Genomic DNA, 24219 nt, shown 5'->3' with positions numbered 1-24219 from the left:
GTGTATTTCTCGCGATTTCTCTGCGCCTCCCTTACGTTTCTTCTCTCTGACTCTCGACTATTTTGACAAATACACACAGACGACGCACGCTCACACGGAGTCCAAAATAGGAGTTTGTGATTGGGCCAGCCCAATGTCAATACCGAAAAGAGCCAATGGGCTGCAGAGTGTCACATGGACCGGCCCGGTCTGTCTGTCCGGGAAAAAAAGCATCTACTTTCAGAGAGTCACAGATCACAGCAGCGTCAATCAATAAGGCAGAAAAAAACGATAGGCTGCTAAGCCTTTTATGGGCCGATCAAATCATAAGACGATAATCAGCCCGGCCCAAAAAGTACGTCGGCCCACCGGGAAGTTGCCCGGTCTGCCAGATGGCAAGTCCGCCCCTGCGTGTGAGGATTATAGTGCGGTGGCAGCGGCGGTGCGCACACAGGGCTTCTACATGTGGGGATCGTTTACATCAGAGTGCGCATCAGTTCTGCGCAGCATATACGCAGTGTTTCTTTAAGCGGTTGATGAAAATAAGCTAAGGCGCGTTCTAAGAATATAAATTCGGATCTATTATTTTTCACGGTATTTTGAAGTGCCCGCGATAACAATATCGTGCATATTCATTACCGTGATTTATCGCATTACCGAATACCGGCACAAGCCTAGTCCCGGGGTTACTTTTTTGCAGTTTTTGTTTTTGCGAACCCACCAGAGGCCGCTGTGTACGCTTTTTGAGATCTCAAATTTCTCTCATGAGTGCCATTCGTGCCTGCTGTTCGTGCGTAAACCCACCAGAGGCCACTGTTGACTGACTGACTGACTGACTGACTGAATGACCGATCGACTGACCCACCCTCCTCCTTCCCTAAACCCAACCAATTATATTGATTGACCCGCCCACCAACTTCCCTAAACCCAACCAACAGTTTTAAAACGCAATCCCGAAAAAGAAAAGCCCTCGTCTAAATTTTGCCACGTTTTCAAATTTTACCACATTCTTATCCGGTTATTTATTTGTTTATTTTATTTTTTGGCTTCTGTTTTTGTCTTGCTTTCTGAAACCGTTCTTGACCGGACTCAAACCCTGTCGCCGTGTTCAACTCCGCTCTGCGTCTCAAGTCCGCCTTCGTACATGGCGAGCTAATGGGACAAACTGGTAACAGCGAGAAATCTGTCCATACGGTAGTGAGCGGTCAGCTGGTAAGCGCGAAAAGAAATGGCGTCATACGCCCGTAGCGTACCGCCCATGTGTACCTCTGGCTACATAATTCGCAATCTCCAGAAATGTATATAGGGCTACATTCTCAGAATGAGCCTATGTTGCACGTGCAGCATGCATGAGGCTGAGAAAGATAGACTGGCAGTGTTGCCAATTGCTTTGTATTTTCAACAAGAAGTGATCACGTAGTTTCATTATTTAGAATTGTAATTATTTATATATATATATTTTTTAAGAAAAGTAAATATTTATATTTTTGTATTTAAGTTTTGTTTTCCTGTTATTTAATCGGGATATATTTTATATCTGTGTGAAAATGTTACTTGAGAAATGTTTGTAATAATAAGATCTGTCCACATAAAACTTTGAATGTGACATACTGTGGAATTTGTTGTTCATCTAAATTCATATTTTGCTTATTATATTTATAAGGTTAAAAATAAAATACAAAGTAATCAATTACAATCAAGTCCTATTCTTTTCTTAAATATTGAAGCTTACTTATTCTATAATGTCCTTTTGTACATTTTCTGGAATAACTACCTTTTTAAAAAACTATACAATGAAAGATATCGTTATCATAAAATTTCTCATGCCGTGAAATAAAATTTTGGTCATACTGCCCAGCCCCATGAGCAAATAAGATTGCCAAAACAAAACAAAACAAAACAAAACCAAACCAAACCAAACCAAACCAAACCAAACCAAACAAAAACAAAAACAAAAACAAAACAAAACAAAACAACAAAACAAAACAAAACAAAACAAAACAAAACAAAACAAAACAAAACAAAAAACAAAACAAAAACAAAAACAAAAACAAAACAAATAAAAACACAGGGATTGTTGTGAATGATATTTAAGCACAGTATGCCATAAGAGTTTTAAAACACATCCATTTAAGTTTTTAGTGTAGTTTAATTTAGCTCAAATTAATTAACAAAAGATTTGATGATAGTGCTGAGATATTGCTGCTCACATGGCTAAGAAGTGGACAAAAAATAAAATATCACTTTACAATACAGTCCATTATTTAATGCACCAAGTAACCTTAACAAAGAGCTATACATTTGTTAGAGTAACACATCTTGGTCATTAAAATCTATTTCCATTTCGTAAATTATTTTTTACTTACACATAAAGAGTTGCAAATGTTACTGCTTAAATTAAGGTAAACTGAGATTTATAAATGCTTTACTTAATAATTATTGTGCACGTTAACTAATGTAGTCAACAAATGCAAATGGAACTTTCTTTAATGTTACCCACAAAACACTAAAGTGATGAATTGTCCATCCAGGATGCTTTCCACACCCACGACCACAGAAACAAGTTGAAATAAACATTAAAAAAAATTAATGCAAAATAGCATCTGCCTTTTTTCTGGCACCAAAAAAATGTGATTACCAATAGGGATGACCCTGTAATGAGCTCATCAAAGCCTATAAACTTATGACTGGCCACCGCATCAAGCTGAAATTCACTTGTGAGTCAAGCGTCAATGACTAGACTGAGCCAGACATGCTTTCTTTACACCTCACAGGGCGTAAGGTCTGTCGCTGACCCGCCATACACTCACAACTAGCCAGAGGTCTGTTGATCCTCAACGTCATTAACAAGGCTTGGTCAGTGTAGCATTAGGAGCGTGAGTCTGTAGCGAGTGCCGTGTGTCAGCGCTCAGCCTATTCAAAGTCAGTGATCGCTGCCAAAACATTCAACCGGGTACTTCACTGACCTTACCAAACAGTCTATTCTTCACAAGTGGGAACAGTTGGGACCTGAGCCTGAGTTATTGGAGATTTCCTGTGTGTTTCCATGGTTACTGGTTTTGCAAGTGTGCCTGGGTTTTCATTTCATTTTAGGTTGCTAAGTTTAATATCTGCACAGTGAGATCAAGCCTGAAACTGGTGTGACATTTGCTTAACACTTTCTTTACTACACCGTGTTCATTTCAACAGTGCGAGATTACCTATATTAATAATTTAATGAGATTATAGTAGGCAAATATAGGCACATAGGTGAGTCCTTCATATAGTTAAAAAAAAACAACAACATCTTAAAGTGCTGTGCTGGTCTTAAACCAAATATCCATTGTAGCAAAATCCCACCACTTCATTTCCTTGTTTACTTGTTCTGCTCCTGTTCCAAACATGCACACATTTCTTTCTAATAATAATACACATTAGGTGGCACGGTGGCTCAGTGGTTAGCACTGTCACCTCAAAGCAAGAAGGTCGCTGGTTCGAGCCCGGCGGGGTTAGTTGGCATTTCCCCGTGTTCGCATGGGGTTTCTCTGGGTGCTCCGGTTACCCCCACAAGTCCAAAGACATACTGTATAGGTGAATTGAATAAACTAAATTATCCGTAATGTGTGTGTGTGTGTGTGTGTGTGTGTGTGTGTGTGTGTGTGAATGAGAGTGTATGGGTATTTCCCAATACTGGGTTGCAGCTGGAAGGCCATTTGCTGCATAAAACATATGCTGGAATAGTTGGCGGTTCATTCTGCTGTGGTAACCTCTGAAATAGAGGCTGAGCCAAAGGAAAATGAATGAATGAATGAATAATAAAAGTTTACAGTGAGAAAATCATGGCATACTTTTAATTATGGGTGAACTATCCCTTTAAAGCAATCAAATCTATTTTGACTAAATACCAAAACATATCATACAGCAACTGCTTGCATTTGAAATGAATTGAATCTGGCAGGAAATTATTAAAGTTTAAGTCTAAAGCTGCTAGATATACTACTGGCAACAGGTCTTTAAATTCTTTAAACACTAAAAATGGTCAGTTATTACAACCTAAATTACAGTAAAATATGGACAAACCAGGTCACTGAATTAAAGGGCACCTATTTGACCCATTTTTAAGATTTAACAAACTTTTGAGTATCCAGAATGTGTCTGTAAAGTTTCAGCTCAAAACACCCATCAGATTATTTATTATACCTTTCAGAATATTGGGTTTTTCTGCTCTGAACACTATGTAGCTGTTTCTGTTGCCTGTGCCTTTGATGCTGGTTCTCCCTGTCTGTCAGAGTGTGCCTCAATCTCCGACTGCGTCAGATAAACAGCACAGTGACAGACATGAAAAAAGCAGATCTCATGTAACGTTTGTGAGAAATACTAAAGTAAGAACTTTCATAATGTTTATGTGATGTATTTGTTGTGGGGTTAAATCAAGCCTTTCTGCGATGAGATTTGGACCCTATTTTAATGTCAAGAAATTAAAAAAAAAGAGACTTATTGTCTTTATATCACTCCAATATGACTGTGAACACACTATACCTGTACACAGTTCAGTCCAAACAGCTTAAAAAAGATGTTTTTCATCATAGGTGCCCCTTAATAAGTCCTTTTTTACCTAAATTTAACCTAATAGTTTATCCATATTTTTCCAAAATTTGGGTTGAAACAACTCAGCATTTTTAGAGTGCAGAAATTGACCAGTCCCATTTTCCAAACATGATGGATTAAATAAGTAAACCTGAGCACAAATTTAAAAAAACAGCAAATACTATAGCAGAAGAGTACCTTCAACCCAATTAAACTTCACCAGTTTAAATCAACTTCTCTTCCATGAAGATCAAAACCTGAAAGAGTACATTAGTGTCTGCCCAGTTTTTCAGCAGTGCCGAATTAAAAATAATTTTCCGATTCATATTTCCCAAAGGGTTTTTAAAAATGTAGATTTTAAAGTGCAGGCTCGTAGCCAGGCTGTTGAAAGGGGTGGTTCTTTTTTCTCAAAAAGTGGAGCTTTTTGCAGTTATTCTCCTCAATTTTCATTAAATTATGAGGTTCAAGTACATCATTTTAGTAACATTTTAAGCCCTAATCTTTGCTGCATTAGCTTGTCAGATGGTGATCATTAACCACACTTCTTGATACAACTAAAATACTTCCTACAATTCTATCAAAGTGCTTCCCATAATATTTTATCACAAAATGTTTATTTAGAAATATGTGTTTAAATTGTAAGCTATAACAGTTTTATAAATAATGTTACGAGATTAAAATTTTTAAATTAAAAATCTTGAATAAAGAGTTTACAAATGAATAATCATTCATTATTAATAAAAATAATTAGGAATCTGTTAAAACTTATTAAAGAACAACTTAAAACATATTAAAAACTGTAGCCTGAAGGTAAATAACAAACTGGCTGGCTCATTTCTTCAGAATCTGAAAAAAATGTTTTAGAATTTGTAAATTTAAATAATTAAAAATTATTTAATTAACACCACCCCCCCCCAAGCCAAAAACTGCTTTTATTCTAGCTGAAATAAAACAAATAAGACTTTCTCCAGAAGAAAAATTTTAATCAGACATACTGTGAAAATTTCCTTGCTCTGTTAAACATCTTTTAAGAAATATAAAAAAATAATAATAATAAATTAAAAGGGGGGCTAATAATTCTGACTTCAACTGTAGATTACTGAAATCTAGAAAGTGAAATATTTGGATCAAATATTTGTGGAACAAAATTACTCGATGTCCAGGACATGTTTTAATCACTGGTGGAGTCTGACCATTCACAAAACCCGACCTTTACAAACAGCGCCCACAGGATTACAATCAAGCCTTTTCATACACAGCAGCTCACTACAAACACCCTGTATATGCCACATGATCTAGCATTAATCTACTGTTTATTTTCCAAATTACAGCAGCTTATTTTACATCGGTGGGCAGAACGGGGGGCACACAGGCCTCTCCAGGGGTCTGAGGGATTTCCTGAGGGCCCTACAGCGCTACAGCAAGGAGACTATTCAGATTTGTACTGTACACTGCGGTCTAAACAACACGTCTGAACCATGATTACCAGCTCAATATTTGTTACACATATAAAAACATACACACCAGGAAGATTATTTCATAAAAATGTTATGAAACTATTTAATTACATTATGATAATAGATTTATGATATTAAATCTAGGAGCATTTAAGAAATCATTATCACTCCTTGGCTGTAACATGCAGCACTAGAGCTAGATATTAAACTGGGTGTCTTTTTTTTCATTGGCCTGAGGGAATAGCATTGAATTTGACTTTAATAGCGGGCAGTTTACAAGCTAACATCCGTTCCGTTGGCTCATGCCATACAATGTGATATTCCACAGTGCTGAAAATAGCTGCTGTTGTAGAAAGATGAACTGTGAGAGAAGCAGAACAGAGATGTGAGTAGGCGTTCGTTTGTCAGAATATTTCTGTCCATTGAAATACCACACGGGCGTTGCGTAATGCAGCGCAGGGCATTATTGAATCTCTAGGTGAATCAGAGGAAATGAGCTTGTGCATTTAAGATGCTGTGTTACAGGTAAAGTGGTTCATGCAGAGCAGGGAAAAAACTATTGGGGTCTCATTTTTTTCTTAGAATAAATGTAAGTGTTTTGTACTATATGAGCTTCTTGGCACTTTTATTAAAAAAGTAAAAAATGGAGAACTGGAAATAGACAAAGTTACATCTAAAATTTATCCAAATGTTTATAAACATTGTGACCTGAGGGGTATTGCACAAAAGTGGAATCAAGAAAGCCTGGATAACAGAAAAAGCAGAGCTTGACCTAGTTTAATTGGGTCCTCCTGGCTTGGTCCGTTGCACGTTTACTCATCCAGGATGAGAACGAGCCGCTATGTCAAGCCAGGATAAGATAAGAAGGATAAGAGCAAATTCGCGGCATTTGTTAACAGACCACAGGATCAATTATATAATCAATAATGTCAATCAGGTAACGAGTTCAAACATGCCCCTTTCGCCCCCCAATCAACGGAAACATATTAAGGATGCGTATTAATAAATTAAATCGCTCATTTTGTCTTAAATGCTACTAATCCAAGCTACTAATGATGATTATATAAAACACCTACCCAATATTTCAAATCTATTTTATGCGTTTAGTTTGTAAAAATAAAATTATAAAATTGTCGATATTTTCTAGTTTGTAATTTTTATTTTTGCAATATCGCATTTAAATTTAAATGTATTATCTTTCTATGTCTGAAGATGTTAGATGTTAGAATACAACTGTTAAATCAAACTGTTTTATTTAAATGCACCAAAATTATTGTCTATATTCAAAGGGGCTGTGTAACTCTTATGCTGAGCACTGTATTTGTCTTTTTTCTAATCATTCATCTATTTTTTATCCCTCTTCTATATTTAAATCTGAAATGGATATATATGAACGTGGATAAAATGACTACTAATACAATTAAACATATTTATTTTTAATTCTAATAGTTCTAATAGTTAATTTTAATAGTTAAATTATGTGGAAAGTTATTGCGTGTCATATTCAACTAAATTTGCTCATTTGCAAATTGTATGTAATTTTGCTCACATGGATAATTGAATATTAATCAGATGATGTCATTACGCTGTGCAGTCAGCCAATCGTTGCATTGCTGATCATGATTTCGAAGATCGATAGATCTGTCCTTCACAACCCACACAACGATCTCAGATCAGTTCCTCCAGACATTTTAATCTGATTCGCGAACTTGTTTGAAGAATCAAATTAACCAGAGATTAGTTATCAAGATTAACAGATCCAGGATCTGCCAAATCATCTTAGATCATTTAAGCGAGGTACGAAGAACGGACCCCTGGAGCAGGTTTGCTGCAAAGAATATATCTCTGTAGTAACTTAATTTAGCTTAATTTAGTCTGCTTTCATGCAACTGAGTCGAGGCTAAATTCAGCCAGGATAGCCTCAAAATCCCAGCTTAATCCCTTTTGTGCAATACCCCTCTGGATACAACACTATTGTTTTGGTAACCAGGGTTAAAAGTAGTCAATCTTCTGTGATTTTCTAGTCAATATTCATGACAAATATTTTGTCAATTAATATTTTTGGATATCATAAGAACTAATGTAAGAGCTAGCAATTATGATAAGATTACCATTAAAATAGGTTTACAAAAACATGCTAAACATCTGCTAATTAACAGAAGTTTTTTTCTTTGCACTTCAGAAATATATACATATAAAATAGGGCTGCACGATATTTAAAAAAAAAATTTCATTTTGCTGTGATATACAGTTGAAGTCAGAATAATTAGCCTCCCTTTTATTTTGTTATTATTATTTTTTTAATATTTCCCAAATTATGTTTAACAGAGTAAGGAAATTTTCACATATGTATGAAGAAAGTCTTATTTGTTTTATTTCAGCTAGAATAAAAGCAGTTTTTAATTTTTTAAAACCCATTTTTGGGTCAAAACTGTTAGCTCCTTAAAGCAATATTTTTTTCAGATAATCTAAAGAACAAACCATCAATAACTTGCCTAATTACCCTAACCTGCCTAGTTACCCTGGTTAAGCCTTTAAATGTCACTTTAGGCAATATAGAAGTGGCTTGAAAAATATCTAATCAAATATTACTTACTGTCATCATAGCAAAGATAAAATAAATCCGCTATTAGTAACGAGTTATTAAAACTATTATGTTTAGAAATGTGTTGAAAAAATCTTCTCTCTGTTAAACAGAAATTGTGGAAAAAAATAAACAGAGGGGCTAATAACTCAGGAGGGCTAATTGTTCTAACTTCAACTGTATGTCAAGATATGAATATATTTCATGCAGATGATTTGAATAGCTCTATTTGGAAAGATTTGAAAAGGTGATTTTTTTATATGCAGTGCATATGCATAAAAAATAAATTACAAGCATTTATTAATAAAACAAAGCAAAAATAAAAGTGAAACAAACAGTGCTTTGTGGGTTTTCTGGGGAGTCTAACAGTATTCAGGTACAGAAATTGAACAATCAAACATAAAACAGGAACAAAATGTGAAATGCTATTGATGCTTTGTGTCCAAAAACTTGGGTCAAATAATACAAAACATTATTATAATTTAAAATGCAGTTTTACATCCAGAAACACTTAATTATGTAATAATTTCAAGTTCACCTTCCACTGGTCATTTTACCATACTAATGCGCACGCACGCACGCACGCACGCACACACATTATACAGACAAAAATGAGAGTATGGCAACTAGCTGGTTAAAACATTTGTTGTTTAGCTTCATTTGGCAAGCATGTACATCCAAGGTTATTCTCTGGCAAGCGTGTTAGTTGGCACGAATGAGATGTGCCCTCTCTCTCTGTCTCTCTCTCTCACAGACACACACAAAAATAAGCCTCAGACAGTACAGTGGAGTACAGACTGTACTATGTCAAGAGTTATGTACTGTAACGCTCACTTAAGGAAGCCCAATGGTTTCACACTGCAGTTTAACCTGACGCATTCTCTGAGCAGTGTTTACAGAGGGATGGGGCACAATGGCAAAACCAATATAACAGACAAACTGATACCTGATCTTTAAACACACTCAAGTGCACACTAGTGTAAATACAACTCATACAAGTCACAGGTCTGTTGTTCCTGTAACCAGGCGATGTGATGGAGGATGCAAACAGAAAAGTTCATAATGAATATCAATGGGTTTACAAATTGATCTTGAGCACAAACCACAAAATTTGTTATCATGTATTACTTGCTTTCAAGTGGTTCCATAAATCAAAAATCTTCACTTACTATGCCTCATGTCGCTTTAAGCTCTTTGGTCATTCTTAATTTTGTGGAGTATCAAAAGGAGGAATTTGAAGAATGTAACTGGTCACTCTTTTCCATCCAATTACAATGGGAACTGGAGACTTCAACCTGCAAAAATGATGCAAAAGCTTGATTAAAATGTACAGTGAAAGTGATCAATAGGATAATTTTGCACTATATATATACAAACCAGAAAAAAACCAATGAGCAATTGCAACGCTATGGACGTGACAATTGTAGTAAAAATTCAAAACATAAATTCAAAGAGAAAGTATATTTCAACTTTATATTCAAACATCTATTTATATTTTCCAAATTAACTAGCCACAGAGTTATGGGATCATAAGGCAAAAGAGCTGTGTGCATGTGCACATTTGAGTAATGTCTGGCTGTAAACAGCTTTTAAAAAGTTGTCAATCAAAATTTACTTGTCAGGCTTGGGCCGAATTCTGTAACAGCTCTACTACACAGATCTGCGTTTGCAGCAGGTCGCCACCCAGAGCGACAGGCAGCTCCAAAGTCGCTGCTATTGTGAATGAGACAGCACTGGCCAGATCGGTCTCAAAAGAATTCGTTCTTCACAAATTAATTCTTCTCCAATTAACTCACTATAGGAAATTAGAAGAAATAGACTATTTACGTCATGCTATTATTTGACTTCAAGAAAGTTTACTATACAGCATACAAATACAGACCAATTTATGATTTAATTTTTATCATTGGATTTTATAGAAAAAGCTCAATTAACTAAAATTAAAAAAACCTGAAATATCATCTTTCCTGTTCCACAGAAGAAAACAAGTCACACTGGTTTGAAACGGCATGTGGTTGAGTACATAATGACTAAATAATGAAAAAATCCATTAACACGACACATAAGCGTTCCTGGGTTGTTCATACATTAAAATAAGGCATGCTGTTGTGACAGACAGGATTGTCAAATGAAGGTGTAAAGTCGGCTTCTGTGCGACAGTCAGCTTCTGTTGGACGCCGAGGATGTTTGGCAGCTCTCTGACTGCTGGCAGCTGGGCAGACAGATGCACGACGAGTGACTTCGCAGGATGTGTGGTTATGTAACCCTTAACATGGATTCAGACACACCAGGACCAGCGCTGACTGACATCTGATACAAGCATGCAAACGGGGCCCTGAGACTGTGCTGACAACTCGCTCAAGACAAATACACAAACAAAGCTTTAAAAACTAGTGTAATAATAAATCATTTATTCTTTATCCACGATGTTCATTCATTCATTCATTCATTCATTCATTTTCTTTTCAGCTTAGTCCCTTTATAAATCAGGGGTCGCCACAGCGGAATGAATCGCCAACTTATCCAACATATGTTTTGCACAGCGGATGCCCTTCTAGCTGCAACATAACACTGGGAAACACACATTCACTCCTGCATGCAAACACATACTATGGCAAATTTAGCTTATTCAATTCACCTATAGCGCATGTGTTTGGACTGTGGGGGAATATCCATTATGTATTATGAATAAACTGGTTCAAAACACGTTAAAAGGGCAAAAACAGAAACTTTTATTTTTTAATTAACAGCAACACAAAAAGGTATCTCCAATAACTTGCAAGCAAGACAGGATTGGAGAATAGAGATATGTCAAAATACAAAAAAACATGAGGACTAAAGCTAGACTTACACTTCCGCGTAGATCGATTGCCGCACCCAATGGTGCATAACTTGCATGTAGCCGATGTCGTTGCATTTATACTGAGTGATCTGTCTGTCTGCATGCTGTTCTGGCAATGACACTTCCAAGATGCTAGTAGGCAGTAGGATTTCTATGTTTCACTGTGTTGTAGGGCTGTGTGATTTGGCCTAAAATCCAAATCTCGATTAATTGAACATTTTAACTCGAGTACGATTACTGAACGATTATTTAATAATGCCTTCATAGTCAAACTCCCTTTAAGGCAAGTAATTTCACTCGGCAGCCATCTTTAAAAAACCTTCAGGCAGTATGGCCAGGCATTCTGTTTGAATGGGGAAACATCAAATTCTGCAAAACTACTTGCCAAGCTTATGATTGATTCTATCGACGGAAAAATTCCGTAACATCCTTGCCTGAGCGAACAGCGTTTTTATTGAATCTACTGGTAAAGTCGTTCTGGAAATTTTACGGATATTTACCAGTATCACTGAAAGGGGCTTTTGTCATAGTTCACTAACAGGTTTTGTACAGTAAATATGCTCTCATATTACAAGTGAGAGATTTTTGAATGAAGGGTGCATTACTTGCTTTTAAAATAATTGAAGGAAACACAAACTACTCTGAATCTACTATATATGATTATTTACAGAACATTAATGTTCAACAACTGAAATTAAAACACACATTGCCTAAATCCAACTAATATATAACTTGTACTTTTGGACACAAAATAAATTATTTTCAGTGTTTTTTATATTAAAAGCAGAAAATAAGCAGCATCTTTTCTAAATAAAATAACTCTTGTATATCCAGTAAATAATATTTTAATCAGTGCAGTTCTTGCATCTGTAAACAAATATTTTAATGTAAATAATAATTTCGATGAAATGGAAAATATGCCGTCTCAAGGAATCTCTGGCGCAGCTTACAATCATCATCAATGTGGTGCAAAGTAAGGCTCAGAAATGGGTTTATCGTCAGATGTGGTTGCAAAGTGTGGCTAACAGAGTGGATTCATGTGACTCCACATGCGGTACGGAAAGTAACTGAAAAAACAAAACAAAAAACAAAACAAAACAAAAAATAAATAAATAAATAAATAAATAAATAAATAAATAAATAAATAAATAAATAAATAAATAAATAAATTTTGACCTGGAAAAATTTGATCGATTAAAGAATCTAAATCTCGATTTTGATTACTTTTTGATTAATTGCCCAGCCCTACTGTGTCACATTTCTTTGTCAGCATTTTGAGTTTACACTGGAAATGCATGCGATTCTATTGTAGCAGTAGCTCACTTACTCTCATTGAGGAAAGAAAGAGGTGGAAAGTGGTGAACATTTAAAAACTTTAACCATAAAAACACATCCAGAGCTCCTCTGTGGGACTCAACACTTGTTAAACACTCAAGTTACTGGACTCGCTTACCTCCCACAGCTTTCTGCCCGTCCACATTAAAATAATGCATTAAAATAAACATTAAACCTACATGCAAAGAAATTAAATCATTTGTCACTAGTAGGCATGGGCCGGTGTAAGATTCAGACGCTATGATAATTTTGGATAAAAATATTAATATTACTCTAAGCCACTGCACTGTTCAGCTTTATAGCATGCTTGGATGTTGGTTTATAAGTGATTTAGAGGTGATGATGCTATTGCTCTAAAAAGCTAAATAAAATAGTCATGAAAAACAAGAAAAAACAAAACAAACTTAAATACACCGTAGAATAGTACAACAGAGAGTTTTGGTGGTTTTAAACTTTTCCAAACCACGATAAACCTTGAAATCGGTCTTTATCCCATGCCTAATAACTAGAGGTATGGCAAAAAATGCTTCAAGGAATCAATTCAGAGCTTAATTTTTAACAGATTTCGGCTAGTTTTTTTAACCGTAAACTCAAATACTCATGAGGGAGTTTGCTTGTGCATTTGGCAAGTTTTGCAAGTGGGCTTTTATGTCAAGATTAACGTATACACAGCTCACCATAAACATTCTTGTAATTCACTTAAACTTTTGCTAACTTTATTAATAATAAAATTTTAAATAAAATTAAATAATATAAAATTTAATTAAATTAAAAATAAATAAATAAATAAAATAAATAAATAATTAATAAAAATAAATAAATTAATTAAATTAAATTAAAATTGAATAACTATACAAAAAATACTGAAACTATTAATAAAGAGTCAAAGAAATTAAAACAATTATAAGTATTTTGGTCACAACCCAAAGACCAAAAAATACAATCAAATAAATAATGCAAATATCCAAACAAACACAAATTCAAACCATTAATAAAAAAATCTAATAGTAGGAATACTTAACACTGTAGTCCTTGTCTTTATTGGACCACTAATTCAGTTAATTAGTAATTAGTTACTAATTTAGTTAAAAAAATGTTTCAAGAAATCAATTCAGATCTTAGTTTTTAACAGTTTATGGCTAGTTTTTAACCGTAATCTCAAATGCTGACAAGGGAGTTTGCTTGTGTATTCGGCAAGTTTTGTAAGTGGGCTTTTATGTCAAGATTAATGTATACACAGCTCACCATAAACATTCTTGTAATTAACTTAAACCTTTGCTAACTTTATGAATGATTATTTTAGGTTCACGTGGTATATGTAAGGAACTGGATGCAAGAAGAGTGTGGATGCCTAAAACTCAGAATCAATTTAAGAGAGAATAGCAACACATTTTGAAAGTCTCAGAATAAATTTTTCTAACAATTTTCTACTTTTCACATTGTCTAAACAAGCAACTACATAATTAACAAAAAGCTCCATTTCATTTAGCTCAACTTAACAATAAAAAGAAGCTCAAATTTGAGAATTATAAGCAGGCTTGGCAACCCTGGCCTACAACCCTGCAGAAATCTTTGCAGTATATTCAACAAATAATGCAAAAACATCATGTACTCTGAAAACTTGCTCTCCGCTTTTCAGTCCTAAACATTGTCTTCCTCAGCCTCTTGCTTGTGCTCGCATCAAAACTCAAGCCCCCTTGAGGCTTAAAGAACAGGCAGAACTCGGAATCACAGGTGTGGGATATCACAACTAGATCACGCTGAGAGGCCCGTCAGAGATTTAGGGAATTGAAGCGGCCCATGCTAATGACAGAGCTGATGCCAGAGATGCTTTGCTGGAGCTCAGCCTGGTGCTGTTGATCCCCTCTGTGCCTGGGGATTTACCAGCCAAAGCCCCCCTAAACCCCTCCTTCCATCTGAGCAAAGAGAAAAGAAGCAGCTCCAGTCGCACGGCCCATCGCCAGGCCCGCACCCAATCCATGTGGAACTGAAGCACATTATGCCTCAATCAAGTTCTGCATATTCCCCTACCTCCTCTGTGCTCGTTTATTAGCTGTTTTTAGCTAATTTGATTATGTTTTCAGCCACCAAAATAAATGCACTGTATTAAATCATTTTAAAGGTCCATTTCCATGAATTCCAAAGACTTCTGAACTAAAATTTCATCTATGTAGGCCTGGTAATTGCAGAGACAATCGGTGTGAACAAAGTAGCTCATCAATTGGACATTGGGGTCAGTATTTGATGGTATGATTGGTTATTAGCTGAATTTGATCAGTTCTGATTCAGAATCTACTTTTATCAATTGTTATTCTTATATTTTTATCATTTAGGGCTCTATTTTAACAATCTAGGCACAAAGTCCAAAGCGCATGGTGCAAAAACATTAAGGGCGTGTCCGAATCAACTTTTGCCATTTTAAATATGGAAAATATGCTTTGCGCCCTGGCGCATGGTCTAACAGGGCTGTGCTTATTCTCATAATGAGTTATGGGTGTGTATTGAGCATAACGCGCATTAAACCAGAGTCTCATCTCACGTTCCCTTTAAGAGTCAGTGGTGTCGTGCCATGGCGCATTTGCTTTTAAAAATGGCGGATTTTGTAAGTGAAAAAACTGAATGCTTCACTAGCGACAGTTAAAGAGACCTTCTGCAGCACGAGGATAAAGAATGAGCCTCCTCCATTTGACCTCTTTACTCTTTACTTTACTTTTACTCTTTACTCCTTTACTTTCGTGGAGTAAGGAAACGGTGTTGTACGCACTCCACTGAAGACATCCATTAGCCTACATATTTAATTTTATTTGTTAAGCAAACAAAAATTTCAAAACCATTTCTAAATTTTGTTCTAATTTCCAGCAAACCAATAAATGAACAATAATAATTAAGTGTGGTCAAAAACCTGAGTTATGTTCAAACAAACATCCTATTCATATGCCCTATATGATGATGCATACGTCTCGAAAATCTGACAGGTGGACAAATCTAAACTTGTTTTTATTAAAACAAATCTAAAAATACATATAATAAATAATACTGCTAATAATAATATTATACAAATGCATATTGTCATGAATAAACTGAAAAAATATTTAAATAGCAACAAGCCAACAATGCACCTTAACACACCTCCTTTTTAGACCAGCACACCTGAGTCCACAAAGTGGTGCAAATGGATTTCCTATTTAAAAAACGTGAAAAATAGGGTTGCACTGGTCTGAAAATAGCAACAAATGGTGCCATAAAGGTCTTGCGCCGTATTGCACTGGGTGCATGATAGGGCCCTATGTGATAAAAAAAAATTCGAAAAAAGTGCTCAGTGTGACTCTTGAATAAACAAATCTACAATACATCCGCTTGTATTGCAAGCTTCATGCAAAGCAGTTTCCGGGTCCAAGTGCTCCATCAAACTATACAGAGAGGTTGAACAAAATCCTAATAATAAACGTTTACAAAGTCATGTAATACTTTCAAAAAACATGATTGCAATTTATCTCTCCATGCCTAATATCAGATGGCCAGAATATGATTATTTTTTTAGAAGTTGTTAAAATATTGGTGTCTGTGATTCAGCAAGTCCAGAGACTGCTGTGTACATCATGATTTTTGTTGGAAATTCACTTTAATGTGTGATATGACTAAAAAGTGGTCACAAACGAATTCAAATGAGTAACAGCTTGGAACCGGAAACAGTATTCCATATGTTAGGACTTAACAACGGATGATATGATCACGAGCGAGTGAGAAAGCATGCAAAAAACTATTTTTTTTACATCCTTTTTAACAAATTTTAATACAAGTTGTGTAGGACAAAAGTATATAGAAATGTAAGAACTAAGAATGCGTCCTTATAGGAGACTAGAAAAATAGATTGAATTTTTTTGGCAATTTATTTTTGTTGCAAGCTTTATGTAACTTAATTAATGATTACATTCAAGCGGTTTTTGTAAGAAATTTGAGTACAGTTTGCCATCTGCTGTTAAAAACTATGCTCAGAATTGATTTAAGATAGAAACATCGTTGCATTTTAAAAATCCACTCATATTGTCCAGTTTTGATTCCAATGTAGTTAAAGAAATAATACATTTTTTGCAAAAAAAAAAAAAAAAAAATGTAGAGGTGGATAATTGTAAGAACTAACAATGGGTCATTATAGGAGACTTGTCAACCATGTTATATATTTATTTAATGCTTACATAAGCATCTGGTAAATAACATTTAAAACATTGAAAACAATCCTTTTCTCTGAATAGCTGCATAACTACTGTACATTCATTCTGCTTAAAAGCAACACAGGAGCCCACACGCATTCAGACAGAAGTCCTTGGCCATTGTGTCACAATTGATTTTTTTTCTGAGAGTTTAGCAATGTGTCAAGATGACATCTGTAGTTAAATATAGTCCCAAAAGCATGCAAAGATGATGTGCTCGGTTCCAATCAGCATCTGTATTTTAATGCAATAATGTGTCTAATGCTATTATATCAACTCTTTAATTGGACTGTTGAAAGTTGGACTAAAGTTCAAATTATACAAATGCAAACGGCTAAATTTGTAGCCATTCAAAGCATACTATATTCATGTTTGTTAAAGAGCTCCTAATTTGCATTATAAAGGTCATACTTTGGTTTTGGGAGTCCCCACGACAGGCTGATATGCATGCAAGGTCAAAAAACACCTTCATTGTCTTATAATATGCATTTATTTTTATCTAATTATCCCAATGACTCCCATATCGTTCAGCAATTCATTTGTTCCCAACCCGCTCCTTTGCGTGTTGTGATTGGTCAACTGCGTTCAGTGTGAGACAGAAATGCCCACCACGGCTATGAAGTAGCAAAGAGTATCTGAGAGCCCAATGCAAGAATGCAATAAAGCAATGCAGTTAAACACCAGCATCCTACTCTACTCTTAACCCTAACCCCAATAATAACAAAGACACACATTCAGTATTAATCCACACAGTGGCAAAAGTTGAACTATGTTAAAAATTGACTGCACCGCATGTGTGTGTATCAACAACTGATTTTGACCATAGCAAAGACAAACAGCAGAGGATTGAGTGTTCAGAAATGCATTTAAATCGGTAAAGGAAGAAGCACGCGTCGATTTTCAACGTGGTTTTGGACGCAATATGTGACCAGCCCAAAACAGATTAAACCTGAGAGATACAGTACAAGCACTGATCTGTTATAGAAAAGTGATTACAAGCCGTGTGGAGCAATTACAACTTACAACACACTATTAAATACATATTTTGGAAACTACACAAAATGAGGCAACAATTTTAATGACTCTTTCATGTTATGATGTGGAGGAAGAACAAACTGGTCCATACGAACTGCAACAGTTACTGACAAAGTCCCTGTCAAAGTCTGACAAAGTCCCATACATAATAGTCTCTGCTGCTCCTTTCTTTAATACCAAATGGCCTACGAATCCCGCATTGCATCGTAGTTTATTGTATCAATCCTCAGAAAAATGGCAGGAACAAAAACATCACTAGGTTGGCTATACTGTAGTATTGTTGTGAAAATGAACTTTAACCCTTTATTCCCTACAGCCAAATCTCCGTCTGTCAGTGATCGTCATCTTCATGTTATGATCAGTCCCGTAATCCCTGCGCTTCACTAGTGTCTGAAGGGAAAGGAGCCTTCATGTTTTATCGGATTCGGTTCTACATATTTGGTGATGTACGTTGACGAGTTCAAACAAAAGATCCTTACTCAACACGATTCATTTTTTCGACTCGGAGTTGACTATTTCGTTAAAGAATCAATAGTTTTAAACACAGTTCACTTTCAGATTTAAACCTCAGCTGGATGTTTTCATTCACTTAGTGCTGTTACACACTGCATAGAAGGTCATGTTCAAAAACCCATAATAGGGGCTCTTTAAGTGTTCTCTCCATGCTGATGAAACAGCAAAAACAATTGCTACCATTTAACCAAGAGTTGCAGGTATTTCCTAACAGATTCATATATAGATATTTCATAGATCACAAACGATTTAAGCTTATTTTTTTACATGATCCTTCATATATTCGATTATGCATAATGACGAGAAATTAGCTTGAAAACTAATAATGCACTATAGCTCTATTATACAGTTACTGCGCATGTAATTGCAATTTGTACTTTGTTGATTCTGAAAATGCGTAGTATACTGCATCCCCAGTAAGACCGCAAGGGATGAAGGGAGGAAGAATGTGTGAGTGAGTAAAACAGACAGTGAGTTTCTGTCTCTGACTGCTGAGCTCAGCCGTGTTCAAGCATCTCGCACTCACACACACACTCTCTCTCTCTCCAATATTCAAGGAAGAAGTTGGGCCAGGCCAAGCATGAAGACACATGCAGATACACATGTTTTCAAGGAGGAAAAAAAAGGGCGAGAAGTCTAAGACCGAGAGTGGAGATTTTGGATCGGCTTTCTTCAAATTCTTATTTCTGTAAGACACCGAAGAGCTGTTCCTGGTTGTCAGTACTCTGATTCTGGGAAACCGTATATGTTTGGACCTAAAAGCAACAAGATAAGACAGTTTAAAATATCAGAGTACAACAGTGTAGACCTGAAAGAGCCTCTTCCCATTCAATACGATCCATCTCAGACCGATCAATAACTATGCAAGAAAACCACAAACATCGAACTAAAGACCATCAGACAAATATCTTTGAGTTCTAGTGAATCTCACAGCTGCAGCTAAGCTAAACAACTGAAATGTTACTTTTGGATACTTGTATACAACAATAAACAAGGTCATGCAGGAAGAGACACTACAGTGCATCTGTACAAAACAGCTATATTGGATTAAACGCTGGTTCTAGACACAGTATAACATTTAAAGTGGACGTGTTTCTAAAAACCAAAACCTTTTCATTCAATGTTCCTTGCTGATGGATTGATCTTCCCATTCCGACACAGATTGCTGATTCACTAGTATCATTCAAATGACAACTAAAAACCCATCTCTTCCTCTTTGCCACCACGCCATAACCTCAAAATGTGCAATTCTGAGTGTGACTCACACAGGACTAGGCAAACCACCTGTAGAAAACCCACTCTTTCATCTTTCTGACACTTTAACCGACACTTGCACCAGGCAAGTTGTTACAATCACTCCATGTCTACACTAACTGATAAAAGTATTGTGTTCGATTCCACTTAACTTCTAGTCGATCATTTGGAAAAGGGCAGAAAGTAGCTTTTTCTAATGAATCATCTGTTAAACGGCATCCCAATCATCACAAATACTGCAGAATACCTATTGGAACCCGCATGTACCCAAGATTATCACAAAAATCAGTCAAGTTTGGTGAAGAAAAATCATGGTTTGGGGTTACAGAGATCTGCAGAGTGGATGGCAACACCAACAGCCTGAGGTATCAAGACATTTGTGCTGACCATTACATTACAAACCACAGGAGAGGGCAAGTCTTCAGCAGGATAGCGCTCCTCCTCATACTTCAGCCTCCACATCAAAGTTCCTGAAAGCAAAGAAGGTCTAGGTGCTCCAGGATTGGCCAGCCCAGTCACCAGAGATGACCGTTATTGAGAATTTCTGGGGTAAGATGAAGGAGGAGGCATTGAATATGAATCCAAATAATCTTGATTAGCTATTTTATATCCTTATTGAATAATAATAATAATAAAAAAAATCAAGGCATGATCATATTTTATTTTGGTATAATCTAGAGGCCTTTGTCTTTCATATAAGCCACTTCTGATACCAAATGTCAACTAAAAGTCAAGTTATTATTTGTTGTTCCTAAATCTTGGATAGGCGACAAGACATTTGTCAGGTAGTATACTGAAAAATCCACTGCATTTATGAAATGTGCTTCACACAGTGGCTTGACAAACCACCTGTAGAAACACTCTTTTCCCTATAAAACAAACAAACAAACAAACAAACAAACAAACAAACAATCAAAAAAACACTCCCTCCTCCTAATTCTAGAACTTAATTCTCTGACCACTAACAGTTTCTTTGTTTAATTAGTAGTTCTTGTGTGTATTGTTTCTTCTTTTTGGATTGCCAAATTGTAAGTCGCCTTGGACCAAACTGTCTGCTAAATGACTAAATGTAAATGTATTTAGATATGTATTAATTAAAACACAGTTCCTATAGGCCTGGGCAATATGAGAAAAATCTCATATCACGACACAAGTCATCTGTTATTTTTATAATAAATTTCACTATATAGAACGTCTTCTTTAAATGATATCAATTAACAGTTTATATTGAGCACATGTAAAGAAATATTTCTCATTTTTTACATTTTAAAGTATATACTAATTCATATGTGAACATATTTCTCACTTTTCAAAAACTATTGATTACAGGTCCAACATTAAAAAATATTGCTAAATAAATTGCAAAAATGTAAACATTCAATATTGCAACTTTCTCACAAAGCTGTTAATCACATTTCTGTCTGCATCACTGTAATGTCGTGTAATTTTGCGATCATATAAATTACAAAAAGATATTATGGTAAACGATGTATTTCGTGACACCACTAAATATGGAGTATAATGTGAAATAATAGACTTCTTATTTTGTCCATAATATACACTACCTGACAAAAGTCTTGTTGTTGAACCCAGTTGTAAGACCGACAAATAATAACTTAACTTCTAGTTGATCATTTGGAAAAGTGGCAGAAGGTCGATTTTTTGAACTGCATCCTAATCATTACAAATACTGCAGAAGACCTATTGGAACCATCATGGATCCAAGATTCTCACAGAAATCAATCAAGTTTGGTGAAAGAAAAATCCTTCACATCAAAGTTCCTGAAAGTAAAGAAGGTCAAGGTGCTCCAGGATCGGCCAGCCCGGTTGCCAGATATGAACATTATTGAGCATGTCCGGGGTAAGAAGAAGGAGGAGGCATTGAACATGAATCCAAAGAATCGTGGTCAACTCTGGGAGTCCTGCACGAACGCTTTCATTGCCATTCCAGATGACTTTATTAATAAGTTATTTGAGTCATTGCAGAGATGTATGGATGCAGTCCTCCAAGCTCATGGGAGTCATACACAATACTAATTATTTTTCCATTGCACAATGACTTTATATTCTATACTCTACATTATTTATGTTAAGTGACAAGACATTGTTCTAAACAACTAGTCCTAATTAAATAATTAAAAAAATCAAGGCATGATCATATTTTATTTTGGCAAGATACGCATAAACTAGAGGCCTTTGCCTTTCATTTTAACCACTTCTGATACCAAATGATTAACTAGAAGTCAAGTTATTATTTGTTGTTCCTAAAACTTAGATAAGCGACAAGTCTTTTGTCAGCTAGTGTATATATTGGACAGACCTAAGTACTTCCATAGAATTTGTAGCCTGTTACAGATTAGTAATTCACCACAATACTACAGAAACTGTGATGATTCTGCTGTTTGCCAATTATAGTATATTTTTTTGATACAATAAATGGACAGCGGGAGTCATTTGATGTCTTAAAAACTGAGCAAGACAAAAATACAAAGCTTTACAAGAACATCAATAAAAAGCACATCAGTAATAAAAAAAGAACAAGGGCCTGAGGGGAGAGTGAGGAATTATTGCCCCTACTTCATTAACTCCACGCTATAATTTCTGATCTGAGGCTGGCTGTTTTATTAAACATGCAACACAAAATAAAGGAAGCAATGATGTGTTATTGTTCAGGCTGTCATTAGCGTTGGCCTTACCCATAGTTATCGGTGTTATGGGAGTTGGCCATCCTTGCCAGTACCAGACAGAGAAATGCAATACTCATGAGCAGTGGTAGCCAACCATTCTTTGGGATTTGGCCAGGTGATGTTCAACACAAATGCACAGTGCAAACACAAACACCCGACCCCGAATTTTGCACAGAAAGACACTCTAAATGATATGATCAGATAATGGAACTGGTATTTATAATCATGAGCTGAGTTGTTATCAATGAAGGAAGCAACAACCTCTAACACATTTCTTCCTCAGACATATTTCTAAGTGGAGTAAAGTAAAAACCGTTCAATCCAGTGTCTATATGTTTTCTGAATTTGCTAACTCTTATTAAAAATGTATTGTCAGAACAACATGTTAACTACAGCCTTGTGGCTACTTCAAACTGCCATGAAACCAAAGTTAAGATTGATTGTCTATCTATTGTCTATATTGTTTATACAATTTGTCTTCTACTGTGACGTACATACACTTTAAATGGTCCTGAAGTTAGAAAAAAAATGACATGCCACTCGATGACACTAGAATACCCTGTCAGAAAAGTCTAGGGGTTACCTTTTTACGGTGTCTGGTAGGCTATAAAGTTATTTTTGTTTTTACATAGATGAATATGGTCACCGTGTAAATTAACAGTACAGTTACGAGCTTATTGCCACATTAAATCGTTATGATAACATGATATTGCTGCTTTTTCTGATTTCCTGAAGATAAATACCCCCCCCAAAAAAATGCAACTGGAATAACTACAGCAGCCATAGTCATCAATGTCATATGAAGTAATAGCTTGCGATGACATGATGACGTGTGGTGTTGTATTGGTGTCTCATTTCTTAGGGGTACATTTTGAAGCTCTACCCCTCGACACTCAAGGGGAATAGGTAGGGGTAAAATAATGGAATTGGAATAGGCATGGGCCGGTGTAGGATTCTGAAGGTATGATAACTGTTTCACGGTTCTGCTGTATTTTGAATACTGCTCTAAAATATGTTCTGTTTAAATGTCTGAGTAAAAAACTAAAACTTTTTCCCCCTTTAAACACAATAAATTTTATTTTGAGAAACATTTAAAATATTCAAATAAATCATTGACTTCCACTGTCTTCATTTCTTTCAAAAACACAGATTTCTTTACTGTTTAAAAGGGCATCTTTGGATGTCTTTTCTGGAGATACTGTTGTCCTAAAAAAAAAGTAAATAAAAAAAAAGTACACAAACCGTAGGAACAGTATTGCAGAAAATATTGACGATTTTAAAAATTTGACTTTTCCAAACAGCGATATACCTTAAAAAACGTTTATTGTCTCATGCCTAAATTGGAATGGGCCTTACTTTTGATTTCATACTGACTATAAGATTGTGTTCAGGGTAGTGATGGTCTACCAAGGTACTAATGCTACAAAGAAAATGTGCAATCATGTTTGTGAAATTTAGGATGAAAAAACAGGAGACATTTTCCATTGTAAATGATCGAGAACTGTATGAATCAGAGTAGCAAACCCAAATGTCAAGAACATTTGGGCCAGATGTAGCATATAGCTTGCACATGTGGCCGGGATTAATATATCTAGGGTATAACAAATCACAAGTTTGGATGGTTTACATGATTTTTAATATCTTGTCATTTTAAACTCCTAATATGCTTTTTTTGAGTATACAGACACAAACAGAAAGCCAGCTGTCTGATGGCATATTGCACAGGTTCTCTGTCATGTCAGCTGTTAAATACACA

General features: G+C 35.6%; 1 protein-coding gene across 1 annotated transcript in view; it reads right to left on the bottom strand.

Moving 5' to 3' along the window:
• LOC130242768 (transcription factor HIVEP3) overlaps nt 1–24219 on the bottom strand; it is a 119030-nt gene that overhangs the window by 81764 nt on the left and 13047 nt on the right. The window contains exon 2 of the mRNA XM_056474670.1: nt 9756–9881. The gene's annotated coding sequence lies outside the window, so the exon portion shown is untranslated. The remainder of the gene's footprint in view (nt 1–9755; nt 9882–24219) is intronic.

This window comes from Danio aesculapii, chromosome 16, assembly GCF_903798145.1.
Source record: "Danio aesculapii chromosome 16, fDanAes4.1, whole genome shotgun sequence".
NCBI lineage: Eukaryota > Metazoa > Chordata > Actinopteri > Cypriniformes > Danionidae > Danio > Danio aesculapii.
Note: the sequence above shows the minus strand (reverse complement) of the source record. Positions and strands in the feature narration are given on the sequence as shown.